Here is a 14,445-nt window from a genome sequence, read left to right as displayed (position 1 = left end):
GCAGGAAAACCAGTGTGGCCGCTGGGCTCTGGAAGCTAAATATTCTGACTGGTGCTTCTTTCAAATCCCAAAGGCAAGAGCACCAGCCCAACATTTTTACATATTTATGTGGTCTGCATAATCTCAAAGACTCTGTGTTTATTGGAAACACAAGTTCATGTGTCCGTTCAATTCGAACCCTTAAGACGTTAGAGGGGATTTCAAAATCGTTTGCTTATCTGAAGAAGATGTGCCGTTGCATCAGTCTGCTGTAATGATATGAGCTGCTGTCATTTCGTGTTTTCTCCTCAGTAGATCAACTTTTATTCGACTCCTCTTTGAAAACAGCTCTTCTTGGTTGCATTCCTTATAATGACAATGCTGCACTGTATTCGTAGTCGATGTGAGCTCCAAACAGGCTTTGATGTGCTGTGGAAAACCATTCCTAAGTAACATGGCAGTGCAGTACACACTGTGAGCTTCCTTGCTGTTTGAAAAGCAATGAAACAGAGAAGCCAAGGAGTGAGGTGAAATGAGGTGGACGCTCACGAGTTCAAAGTGGGCGAGAACAACCCTCGCTGTTGATTATTTTTGAGGTATTCCAACATGGCAGACTGTCTAAATATTATGCATGAGCCTGAGCAGCTCACAAGTGGCAGTGCATGCTTTCTGTTTACACACACAGTGTTGCGGGGTGTGTCTAAACAAGTCGATGCCGCTTTCTGACAACATTGCATAAGTCAGTGTGTGTATGTTCATGTGCGTGAGGCTTGTCTTGCGTGTAGAAGGACTGGAGATTATGAGGGATGGAGGACATTTTCATTCTTGTAAATCTATGTTTAATACCTCACTGCCCCTTGAGCAGCTGCCATATCCCAAACAGCTTTATGGGTGGGTTGGCTTTGCTCAGGTTAATAGCAATGTCGGACAGCTGCCCAGGACTGGCGAATCAACTGAGCTGCGGATGCCAGCAGAGTGCTCAGTGAGGGCAGAGACTGGGTTTGACCTTCAAGGACAATCCTTAATTCCTCATCTGGGTAGTAATTATGTGTGTTAATGATTGAGTGTGCTGGTGAGCAGCCCCGGTCCACTGGTGTTTCTCTAAGCCAAGTGGTTCACAGCTGATAAAATATTGAGATGTAAAGGGGAAGTCAAATGAGAGCAGCACTCTGTGGGCGTTATAAATGTTGCTGTCAGGTGGAGTTTGGTATTAATTGCCTCACACTAAGCCAGAAAAAAAGTCTAAATCGATGGATATGTTATATTAAAAAAATATATATATATAGGAAACTGATGGATCTTGTTACTGCTTGGTTAATAAAACCTTTTACGCTTTTTGCAGCTTAATTATTGTTACTTCTTGTTGTTGTGGTGGACATTTGTTTCATCTTGATTTGATTCCTCTAAGGAAACAGATATAAGAGAGGCAACAAATGATATAAACTTTGTTATCACCTCTAGGCTTTCTTTTAGTCTCCTTGTGGACTTTTCCTGACTGAGTAGATACTACCGTAAAAGCCATTAAAAAGCTTCTACACACAGCTGACAGAACTAGGATGCAGTAGGTAACTGGACAGCACAGAATGTGGCAGAGATGCGATGGTCCACGCTTAATAGCATAAACATAAAGACGTGTGATCATTTTGTGATTGTTCTTCTTTTCGGTGTCTTTGTTAACAGTGTTTTAATGTAAAATCAAGAAATTGGATTCCAGCAAAGTGTATTTTTCTTGCTTTCTGCTCATGATTTTTGTCCATTGGCAGCACATTATGTTAAAAAAAACAGATGGAGAAATTGTTTGTTTTTTTAATTGTGAAAATGGCCTTTTGCGAAAACCATATGTGCTTTTTCTTGTGAAATTTTGGTCAGCTTTTAAGGCGCAGCTCAGCAGCACAGACGACAAGGGACACACGAAAATGCAAAAAATGTGTTTGCTTTCAATGTTTTAAAGTCCTCTTTATGTGCGTGCAGCAGAGGTTTTTGCTTGTGCACTTTTCTGCGGTGCGGTTGAATGTCCTTTTGCACCAATTAAAAGAGCGAGAACAAGTTCCCGAGACGTGATAAATTAAGCAGCAACTTAATGATGTGATGGAATAAGTGAACATGCGCTTGAAACAGTCGAAGCATGTTTTATTAAAATATCATTGCGCTGCATTAGTGATGATGTCAGAGAGGAGTGTAACCCTGCAAAGGTCATGCTCTATTCTTCACTGATGTTTCTAAATTAGGAAACCTTACTTTAATCTTTGAGGGAGATTAAAAAAACTCCTTTTTTTTTACTGTAACATTTTTGGTTGCATTAATTTTAATGGAGACGTGGGTGCTTGTCCAGTTGGTAGCCATATTATTTGTAGGACTAGGATATGTCCTCTCATCTGGGCAATGAAATGTTGTCAGCAGCGGAGAAATCCTCTGGATTGGCAGACTTCCAGGTGGAAATGAAAAAATCTGCCCATGCGGATTATGGGAGCTGCTACAATGTAGGACACTGTGAGCCTTCTTCATTCTCTTCTCGACCCTGTGTGTTCTGATGCCGTCGCCACAGCGCTGGCGGAGGCGCACCAGGGAGCCCCTGTTTTTATACGAGAACAATATGAGGCCTTCAAAAAAACAAACAAACAAAAAATACCATCAAAGAAAAAAAAAAATATATATATGTATGTGTTACGTTTGTTTTTTTGTTTTGCATATTCTATATTTCTGTATCTATTTTCATTGCATTGCTGCTGTAACACTGCACATCTTGATGTTCTGAAATGTAAAGTAAAAATTTGCAGTTAAATTAAAGAATCCCACTTGCATTTACAGAAATGATGGATACACTAGTTTTTTGTTTGTTTGTTTATTTTAATATTCGTTGAGGCTCTTTTTTCACATGCCTACAGAACAGTTCGCCACAGAGTTAATGACAAAAACTCGTGGCTTCTCATCATTTCTATCTGCACTCAGCTGTATGAAGACATCAATAAAACTTTACATCTTTATGGTTTTTTTTTCTTTCATTTGGTTTCTGTGAGGTGGCGCTCCATGAGAGACTTCACCAGTTGTGCACATCAGTGTCTATTTGCAGATCCCAGTGGGTTCCACTGCATATGTGCTGTGTTAAGTCTTTAGTGGCTACCAACATAACAGTATTAGTGTTAGATAATCTCTATAAACACACATCTGTATATGAATATAAACTTTAGGCCAGGGACAATATTTTTCCCTGTAGTCTACTTATCACCTGGGTTTTATTGACCAGCCAAGCCACAGGTTGCTGGTAAACAGTCAAAATAGAGAAGAATAGACTATCACAATTAATCATCATTAACTGTGATTTGATTTTTAAACACAGTACTTGTCTTGAGCCGTGCTCATATCTTTACATGTTTGCTGGAAAATGATAGTGATTTACTGAAATATCTGAAATACAACATATAAGGAAAAATCTGAGTTTGTACAATTCTACCAAGATTAAAGGTCCATATCTGGTATGACAACTTTTTATCCTTCAGCACAGCCTGAACTATCTAAGGAAAGTTTTCTTGTAATTTCATTAAGTAGTCTTCAAGCATAGTTCTCTGGGCTTCCTAAAGGACATTCAAAGCTCTTGTTGGCTGCCTTTTGTTCCATTTTCTCTCAAGAAAATCCCACACTAATCCCTTCAATAATGCTGAGGTCTGCAATTGTGTGTTTTCTTATACAGGTATGCTTTTACTGCATTGGCAGTGTGTTTGGGATCGCTGACATGCTGAAAACTGAAGCTATTGTCAACCGGGTGCAAATCGGAAAGCAGTTTTCTGAACCAGATGATCAATTTTGACAAGATCCCCAACACCACTGGCAAACACTACCCTCTGCGTGTTTCTCGGTTGTAGACACCCACTGTTGTACCTTTCTCCTGACCTACTTTCCACATATAGATGAAGATTGAAACCAGAAATTTCAAATCTGGATTCATGACTCCATCAGACCTGTTGCCACTGATTTTCAGTTCAGTTCAGGTAAAATTTGGCACACTTCAACCTTTTCTTTCTCTTTCTCTTCCTTAAGAATGTTTTCTTTTCAGCTTCTCTTTCACTGAGGCCATTTCTGATGAGGCTTCAGTGAACAGTAGATAAATAAATGAAGTGCCAGATGCCTCTCCCAGTGCCTGCATCCGGTCTTTCTTGCATTGCTGAACTGGGTCTAATATACACCATTAATGTGTCTATTAGACCTAATTTCTACAAGACTGCTCAAAGAAGTCCTACCATTAATTAATGCTTCAATCTTAAATATGTTAAATCTATCTCTGGGCCGCATACCACAGGCCTTCAAGCTGGCAGTAATGAAACATTTAATTTTAAAAGCCATCACTTTACGCTGCTATCTTAGCTAATTACAGATCAATCTCCAACCTTTTATCTCAAAAACTCTTGGAAGTGCATTTGTGAAACAGCTAACTCATTAGCTGCAGAGGAATGGTTTGTTTGACGAGTTTCAGTCAGGTTTCAGAGTTCATCACAGCACAGAAACACAGAAGGTTACAAGTGATTGATTCCTATGGTCTCTGACAGTGGACTCATCTCTGTGCTTGTCCCGTGAGACAGTGCAGCGTTCGATACTGTTGACCATAACATTTTATGAGAGCGATATCCTTCAGTGTGCATACTAAAGAAATATGTAGGACTGTTTTGTTGCATTTGCACAATGTCTCTAAATGTAAAAACATCTTGTCTCAGAGTGATGCTGTAAAACTTGTTAATACATTACTTGTAGACAGCACTATTGTAATTCTTTTATATAGGGCTGTGCTAAAAACTTCCTGAAAAGCCTTCAGTTGATCCAAAATCCTGCAGTGAGAGTACTGACAAGGACTAGAAGGAAAGCAAATTTCACCTATATATTGGCCTCTCTTCATTAGCTCCTGTTAATTCCAGAATCAAATTTAAAATCCTTCTCATCACATACAAGGTCTTGAATAATCGAGCCCTATTTTGTGCTAAAGACCCCATAGTTCTGTATCACACCAACAAAGCGCTTTGCTCTCAGACTACAGTGTGATTTTTGCCCTGTATTTCTCCCCTCACCCCCAGTCGATCACAGCAGATAGCTCCCCCTCCCTAACCCTGGTTCTGCTGGACGGAGTTTTTCCTTCCCACTGTCACCAAGTGCTTGCTCAAAGGGGAGTCATTTGATTGTTTGGTTTTTCCTCTTTACCTTACAATATGAGCCTCAAGGCAGCTGTTGTTGGATTTGGCCCCTTTTTTTCTTAAGGTCATGGCTTTAGATATTTTTTTAGGTGTGCCTAAAAAATATTTGTACCTGTACCTGACCCTACAGGTCTGCTGTACTAGAATCAGATACATGGATTTGTCCAGTCATTGCACCTGATCCTAAATTGGTCAGACACAAGGACTGAAATGAAAATGAGTGAAAAACCAGCCAAAGAAAAACTTTTAAATACTTTCAGACAGACCATTTTAAATAAATTACAGGAAAGTCTTGGTCCTTGGAAAAATAGAAAGGCATAAATGGCAGTTTAAGACTTGGCTGTAGCTCAGGAGGTAGAGCAGGTCACCGACTGATCGGAAGGTCGGTGATTCAATCCTTGGCTCCTCCAGTCTGCATGTCAAGTATCCTTGGGCAAGATACTAACCCCAACTTCCTCTCCGATGCATCCATCGGAGTATGAATGTGTATGAATGTTGTTAGAAAGCACTAAGTGTAGATAAAGTGCTTGTGAGAATGGTGTGATTGGGTGAATGAGGCATGTTGTATAGAGCGCTTTGAGTACTCCGTGAGAGTAGAAAAGCGCTATATAAGAATCAGTCCATTTACCATTTACCAAGACTTCCGCACAATACTGTATCTGGATTAATATCTGGATCATCCACAGACAAAACAGGAAAACTTGGTTTGGATGTTGTCTATCCTGGCGTCTGCCCTAGAGGCTAAGCTCTTGTTCCAAGTTCTGGAACCACACCTTAAACCACCTAAATGTAGAGAAAGAAGTCACTATTCCAGTGTGGGTACTTCTGACAAACTGATTCCTGCTTTCTCATCCAACCTCTCCCTTTAATTTCTGACGTTATTCCACAGGTTTTTGATTGTTGTGTATGAGACAAATTATCTTGCAGAAGGTGTTACATGGCACTAATGAAATCTAACTGAAAGGGGAATTAAGCTCAAAGCATCATCTTTGAATTTTACGGCTATCATCTGTTTCACTGACAGCAGCATGATTCAACAGGATAAACAGTGTATGTGTTTGTGTGTCAGTGTATGTGGGCCTGTGACAGAGAGCTTTGGTGCCATGCTAGGTCTGGAGAGTAAATTTGTTCCACTTATTAAGTTTTTCACCCACTGCTGTAGAGTTTGGAAGGGAGATTTCCAAGCAGCGCAGCCCTGGAGGGTTCATGAAGAAACGATTTCAACAGCTGCTGCAGATGTAATGGTAGCACTACATCACTAAAAACAAATTAACAATTCAGTGCTGTTGCCTTCTTCTCTATTTAACTATTAGATTTGACTGGATAGAGTGACAGTGAAAAATTCACCTGGTACATTTTTATTAGACCACTCTTCGCATCCGTGTATTCTCCTCTCAGTGCCCCAGATCAGCAGGCTTTCCCCAACATAGCCAAAGGTTGTGTCGAAGTGTGTGAAAATATGTAATTAAAATCAAATTTGATTGTCACTGGAAGAATTCAGGAGATGTATGCGGAGATGGGGGTAGAATTAAAGTGCCAATGTGCTGCTAGCACCCTCTCATGCACGCAGTATCCCAGTGGAGCCCGGAAGAACGAGCGATGTAAAGGCTGTGAGATAAACAAGTTTCAGAATTGAGACCAGAGAAGTCCTTTGGCTCAGTAATTAAAGCCTTATAGAAGAAAAGCCTGTGCAGAAGGCGAGGCTTTCCAAGGCATTTGAAAACTGCTGTTTTCTTGGATGTCACAGACTATTAGTGGGAGCCACAAACTCCCTTCGGGTTGTATCACCGCCTTTATAAAATTATGCATCAAAAATGTTGCATTCTGTTCCCATCTCTGGTTCTGTTTGGCAACTATTTTAAAAGATTCACATGTATATTCTCTTTTTGGTTGTCCAAGACAACATGTAGCCTCCTCTAAATGAGTTACTATTAGATCACTTGAAGTTTTTGTTGTTTGTTTGTAGTTTGTCTTTTTGCAGATTTCAAGAAAAGATTAAACCACCCTGCTGTACCTTTTGGTGCTATTTATGCACAGCACCCAGAGATGAGCACAGTAAATGTTGTTTTGGGGGAATAAGAATAAAAAAGAGCAAAGACGGCGATGGCATGAGGGAGGGATGAACAAATTAATCAGCACAGGAGAGGAAACAGCTGCTGCATGACAGTTTGCAATGCCCCCTCTCTGAAGATCAAAGATCCTGCAGATTCTAGATGGAGATATCAAATCATCTTTATTCTGTTAAGCAGTACAGGGTATTTTCAAGCAGAGTAGAAAATCATAAATCTGACACGTCTTCATGCTCAGATTACAAGGCTCACAGTTTGCCGACTGTGAGCCAGAATATAAAGTGTTTAACCTCAGCACATCTATTCTTAATGCCTTGTCTAATCACACACTTTGTCCTCATTTCTGGGGTTGATATGTATTCCTACAGAGACTATTTACATTGCTAACAATATAAGATTTCTGCATTGACTTTATTAAGAAAAATATTAAACACATGCTTTAATATGTGGGGGGTTTTTTCTGCCAGTTAAAAAAGAGATAGAGACAGAGAAAGAGCTGAAATCTCTCCCTCAGGCTGTGTGGACGGCAAATTGTAACTCAACACTTGTCTATCTGTCTTGCAAGAAGCAGCAAAGCTTTGCAGCAATAACTCTCTTATTGTGCATCACTAAAATTGCCTTTTTACTTGCTCCAAAACACCTGTGTGTTTCCCTGCAACAAATAAACACATTGACTTTAAAACAGCCCTTGTGTCCCTCTAACATTTACAATGAAATATGGTCACCTGCTGGTTTTCATTTCATTAACAGTCTTTCTTTGGAAAAGACTTAGCTCCACACTATTCTAGAGTTAGCGCTGCCACATAGGCTTCTCTTATTTTGGAGGAACAACATATGATTCATGGTTAAAATGGTTCAGCTTTCTGAGAGGTATATTTACATGCACTTTTGCTGAGATTAAGATCAGACAATCAATACTATATTCATTCCTGCACAATAAACATGAACCTCCTGTCAGTAGGCAGCTTAGTCAGTAGGTGAAATGGGGAGGTGGGGGGCATGAGATGCTTTGGTTCTGCCCAGCTGTAACCAGAGCAGAAAAAAGATCTTGCGGCACCTAAATTGACATATTCACAATGGTATTATGACTGAAGAGTCCGTGGCTTTAAAGTGAGACTTTTTCTTTGTTTTTCCTTCCTGTGTGGAGGTAGGAGGTGGTAGTCAGCCACATATTTCACCTTTAGTCTGTCTCCTGGAAATTAAAGTTCTCTGAAACTAAACTACAGCATCAAATAGATTTTGAAGGAAGTGTCATTTCTGTATCCCAAAAAGTTGATTCTGTTCATCTGGATGTAGCGTTTTCAGTGGGAGTTACGTTTCATCTCTCATCCAAGTGACTTCTTCAGTAATTTCTGTAGCATTCTTTTTTCTTTTTTCTTTTTTTCTGCCAACAATTAATGGAAGAAGAAATGTTTGAGCTGTTACAAATGTGTACATGCATCGGTAATGGTACATCAGTAAAATGTCAAATCACTGTTTCTTTCTTTACATAACAAACCCCACAGTGACTTGTTATATATGATGTTTTACATAATGATACATATGTAATGAGCACTTTGTACACATACTATCAACACCAGCTGTGTTTTAAAGAAACAAAATTGTTGCTGAATGTTACATTTCCTCTAAATGTAATCCCAAAAATCTAGTTTCACGCCTAAATCTAATTCAGGTATGTGGAAATATAATCAAAACTGAGAGAGGGTTGTCCGTTGAAAAGCATATTGTGTTGCTTTAGGCTGTTTCTTTTTTTATACAGAAACAAAAAAGACTTCGCTTTAAAGGTGCTGGTACGTTGATTTTGACACTTTCAGAAAAAGTCAACCTTTTTTCTCTAAGCAGCAAAATAAGGTGGAGGCTCTGTCATGGTTTGAGGCTATACGTCAGCCAGTGGTGTTGTGGTGGTGATGGTGGTGTCAAAAATCATTGAAATACAAAGACAGAAAAATACCATCAGGTTCATCATGCAATACGATTTTTTAGTATGGCAATTATCCCAAACACACTGCCAATGTAGTAAAATAACACCTGGATGGAAAAAGCACACAGTAGGATAGGAACACTATCAGTCATGGATTGGTCTCCGCAGAGCCTGGACCTCAATATTATTGAAGCAGTGTGGGATCATCTTGACAGAGAACAGAACAAAAGGCAGCCAACATCCAAAGAAGAGCTTTGAATTTCTTACAAGAAGCCTGGAGAACTATTCCTGAAGACTGAAAGCTACTTTTAACTGCTCCTTTACTCACAGAGGGGTCACCACAGCTGTAAACACTGCATGTTGGATTTGGCAGTTTTCACACTAGACGCTCTTCCTGACACAACCCCAAAGGGATTTTGTGTCTCAGAATCAAACCAGGAATCTTTTTTCTTGTTAGAAAACTAAGCCATAGTGTAAACCATTACACTATGTTACCACCGTAAGGAACTGGAAGAATATTTAAATACATCACAAAAACAAAGAACAAAGGTGGTCATACCAAATATTGACTTTCAAGCTTGTTAGGATTCTACAAACTCCATTTTTGCTTTGTATACTGTTTCTTTTTTATATTTGCAGATGATTCAATAAACTGCAGCATCTTCTACCCATTTATTAATAAAAAATAAAGAAATGAGGGATGCCTTGAGATGCCTTTTTTGACTTTTGCACAGTAGTGTAATCACATAAAAAGGTATTAATAGTCTTGTGTAAATTTCGGAAAGAAAGAAAAAGGCTTGTTTCCCTAGATAACAAATATTGCACCAGTCTCCTAACACATACACAAAATATCCAGTATTTTAAGAAAATACTTTTTTTAAGTATTCATTAATGGCCTAAACTCACATATGTCTATTTGTGACACTCCTGGCATCAAAGACAAAATTCTTGAAAGGTAACAAGAGTAATTATGAAAGAAAGCTCTAAGTCGGGAATGTGTTAAAATAACAGTCACCTCATTTCCAGTAAGTCGTTCAAGGTAGAAATACAAGTGCGGTAAACCAATCATCACTTCTTGACTGAAGATTAAATACAGTTAGTCATCACTTTATTATCTGATGTTGATTCATAAGATAGATTCACAAAGTCACCCAGTAATAATAAACTAAACATGTGACTCTTCATGATCCTTTTATCTTTGTGGAATCTAATCAGATGTCAGTGGCTCTCCTACCCCCAGAGGGGGCGTGGATAAGTGTATTATCTAGATCATTCCACCGCTGCTAACAAAATCACCACCAGCCAACATTTCCTACCCAACAGATGAACCCATCCTCCCTTCAGCAAAAGGACTGTGCACACACACACACACACACACACACACACATACACACTGACACACACACACACATGCGTACTCTTGCTTTTGTTATTAAGCCCTGCTCTCTCCTGACATGAGCAGATCATGTGGCTTTCATCAGTAAAAGGATCTAGGAAGGGAAAAAAAACATTTTTATTTATTTACTGTGGACGTAAATCCATGCAGGTTCTATATATAGAGCTGCTTGCTTTTTTTTTTTAAATATCTGAACTTCTTGTTCTCACTGGTTGAAAGTAAGCCCATTATGCTTCGGATCCAGCTGCAAACTCCGGTTTGTTGCTTTAGTCTGAACAAAAGACAGACAAGAGGCTTTGGGTGGATGAGACAGACGAGGAGAGAGGAACATGGTAGAGTGTGTTTCAGTGGATAGTTGAAAAAAAAAAACCCAAAAAAAACAATAGCTTTAGCTCAATGTCTGAGCTTCTAGCACTGAGGGAGAGGATGGGATCTGCAGAGTAACTGAGAGAATGAAAAATAAGCATCTGTGTGTCAGAGAATAGTGTGAGGGGAATGATTATGATACTATAAGAGTGAGGCAGCTGAGATCAACAGCCTCACTGCCAAGGTAAGTATCATCACTCTTTACCCATATGTTCGTCCTGCTGATCCCACATGGATGTGAGGATGCTGGGTAAGGTTAAAGCTGATGCAGCCTGAAGAAATGTGCCTGGCTTGCATTGTGTTTATGTGTGCTTAAACACAGCCTGCCTTGTTAATGAATGGATTGGACTGATTAGTCAGTGATTGCATGCCCACTCTGTAAGATGTTTGTCACTGTGGGATTTTCAGCAACGCCAGTACCCTTTATTCATTTTAAAATAAACTTGAGCCATGCACAGATGTACGGCTAATGAGAATTACCTGAGAACAAGCACGAATTACAGAATAAGACTAATACGGCAAGTCCAAGAGGCAATACACCGAATCCAGGGAGAGAAACTGCGTATTTGATTATAACTTAGCTTTGTTTCTTGTTACAAAATTCGGTTTTTGAGGAAAAATGCATCATGAATAGCAGGTAATGTCAGTGCATAATTAAAAAGTTATACATTCTGTGAGAAAGACACTAAAATGCCATTCATATGCAAAGCTGGAGGAGATTTAGGGGCTGGCAGACACTTGGCAGAGTCTTGGTTTGTTCCAAGCAGCCCATCGTTCACCTGAGTAACAGTGGCTATGATTGATTGCAATGAAAGCTTAGACTGACTAATTTTGCCAACGCCCCACAAAAGTTTCAAGGTTGTTTGCATTAACTGCAGTAAATTATGCATAATTGATAGCAGGCTACGTCCATACAAGTCATTCGTCACGAGGCTATGGACAACCGAAGCAATCTTTTTTCCCTTGCTAACAGCATTTTAAGGTCCTGATGTAATCAGTCTGGATGGATATGAATGTGAATATATACTTTATGAGCTTAAGACGTTGGTGCAAAACCTTTTTCTTTTAAAGAATGTCAATTTATGGCTCTGGCAAGCTTGAAGAAAAGTGGATGACAAAAAAAACCCTCTGAATTTAGAGGAATTATGTGATATTTCAGCAAAAGATGCCATTGAATATTACTGTCAAAACGCCATCCTCAGCATGGATCTGAACCTGCTTCGAGTTAGCTTACAAGAAAAACTGAAAATTATTGTGTAGCATCAGGCCTGGCTCTCTTTAAGACAGCAACAAAATCCACATAACAGCAGCTCCAATCTCACTAACTGGCAGGGCATATGGTTTGCAATCAATCCATACATAAATATAATGTTAAACTGACAATTTACCGTCTTCCAGATGTCAAATTTTAGACTATTTTTTAGCAGAACCTTTTCAGTTTTTGCTTTTTCTGAAGATAAACATCTCATAAAACAGGAAAGTATGAGTTTTGCACTTTTATTGATTGAATGAACAAAATATACAGTGTTAATTAGGGAGGCTTGAAGGTGCATATTCTGACACTGTTGAACAGAGCTAGCTGTTTGTCCCACTTTCCCACCTTGTTTGACATAGGCAAAGCTAAAAGTCTGGCAAATCTATCCCTGAATTTAAAATTGGATTGTACATCTCTCATCTTATTTCAATTTTCGAAGCTTATCCTCATAAAAAGGGGGGTGTTTCAAAGACACTGAAGCATATATTGTGAAATTTTGTTTGAAATAACAATTTAGCCTTCGCTGTAATCCATTCCCTCCTTGCGGCGGGAAAGCAAAAATATCCTCATCATTTAAAAAGAATAACTCAGCTGTAGACACCATCACATCTCTGTCGCATGCTTCAGAAGCACCCATGGGATTCATGGATTATAGCCACATGGCACTCAAAGGCATAGAGAACATTGCAAAATTTCCACTGCTCTGCACATTGCAAAGATTTCAAGGAGGGTTTTAAAGCCTGTGTAAATATGTTCAAGATAAAGGGTTAGTTAGACATCTATGTTTAATCAGCCACAGAAAAATGCACAGGCATGCGCACCTTTAACCCCCCTTTTTTACCTTCTGTAAGCAAAATGCTTGATCAGTCTTCAATCTGCCCGTAGGTTCATGCAGCTCAGCACTGACTAAGACATCATGGCCACTTCTTGGCTCTAATAAGTTGAATTCACTCTATGAGACACTTCCACAAATCTCCTCAAGGCCTGCAATACAAGTTAAATCTGCTACTTAAACAGAAAATAAAGCACATTCAAGAGTTGTTCACTCTGAAAAATTGTGCCACGCTTGCATAAGGCATGAGCTGCCTGTGCCCTGTGCACAGCAAAATCTCCAGTGTTAAATTAACACTAGAGAGTGTCTATATGGGTCCACTCCTCTGAGTGTTAAATACAACACTGTTGAGTGTTAAATTAACACTTTTGACAGTGTTATATGTTTAAAAGTAACCTAGTCAATTTAGAAGATTAACAATGGCTAACACTGAGCAGTGCTGATTTTCTAACACTGGAATATTTCTAACATTTTGAGTTATTTTCCAGTGTTAGAAAATCAGCACTGCTCGGTGTTAGCCATTGTTGATCTTCTAAACTGACTAGGTTACTTTTAAACATATAACACTGTCAAAAGTGTTAATTTAACACTCACCAGTGTTGTATTTAACACTCAGAGGTGTGGACCCATATAGACACTCTCTAGTGTTAATTTAACACTGGAGATTTTGCTGTGTGCATTGTATTTACTGAAAGAAAAATTTTTTAAAAAGTGACACATTTAGCTGGTTATATTACATAAACAGTACAAAGCCTTTCTTGTCTGCCATAGAGGCCGATTTGAACCATGCGGTAGATTCGCAGGGATTAGGAAGGTGTAATTAACCCAGATGCAAACCTTGAATATTTAGGGAAGTCATCAAGATGACAGAGGCAGCAATTAGTGCGTGTGTGTCCCTGTGTTTGTGTGTAAAGAGCCTTCAAACAGACTGAATGAAGGTCCCTGAGCACAGAGCTTTGTAGCTAAAAATGACAGCTCTTGTCTCATTCAGACAAGACTCGTAGGCGAGATGTCTCAGTGCTGCATTACGAGCTTTTGCAGCTTTGAGATGTTTGCTGTGATCAAAAATGTCTGGATTCCACAAGGAGTTTGGCATAAACACAATGATTACGGGATCAATGCTCATGTTAATGCCTGCTGCCACCAGGCATGGAGTTGAGTTTAAAGATAGTAAGTGCTTACAATTTTAAAAGGCAGCAGTTTATGGAGAACTGAACGCGGGTGCGTTTCTACATGCGGGGAAAGTTGTTCATTTGTAATTTATGACAAGTTCAAAATTATGCTGAGCAACCCACAGACTTGCAGTTCAAACAACAGGTGCAGAGAAAGTGATAAATTTGTCACAGACTCAAACTGGGTTTCCCAATTCTAAACGCCACATGGCCTGTTAGCTGCCCCCATGACGAACATTATTCATCTCCAATCAATCCTCTTCTGTGCGACATTGACT

This window comes from Rhamphochromis longiceps, linkage group LG4 (assembly GCF_057381845.1).
Source record: "Rhamphochromis longiceps isolate RC_006_pf linkage group LG4, R_longiceps_female_GT1.1, whole genome shotgun sequence".
NCBI classification, from domain to species: Eukaryota; Metazoa; Chordata; class Actinopteri; order Cichliformes; family Cichlidae; genus Rhamphochromis; species Rhamphochromis longiceps.
Note: the sequence above shows the minus strand (reverse complement) of the source record.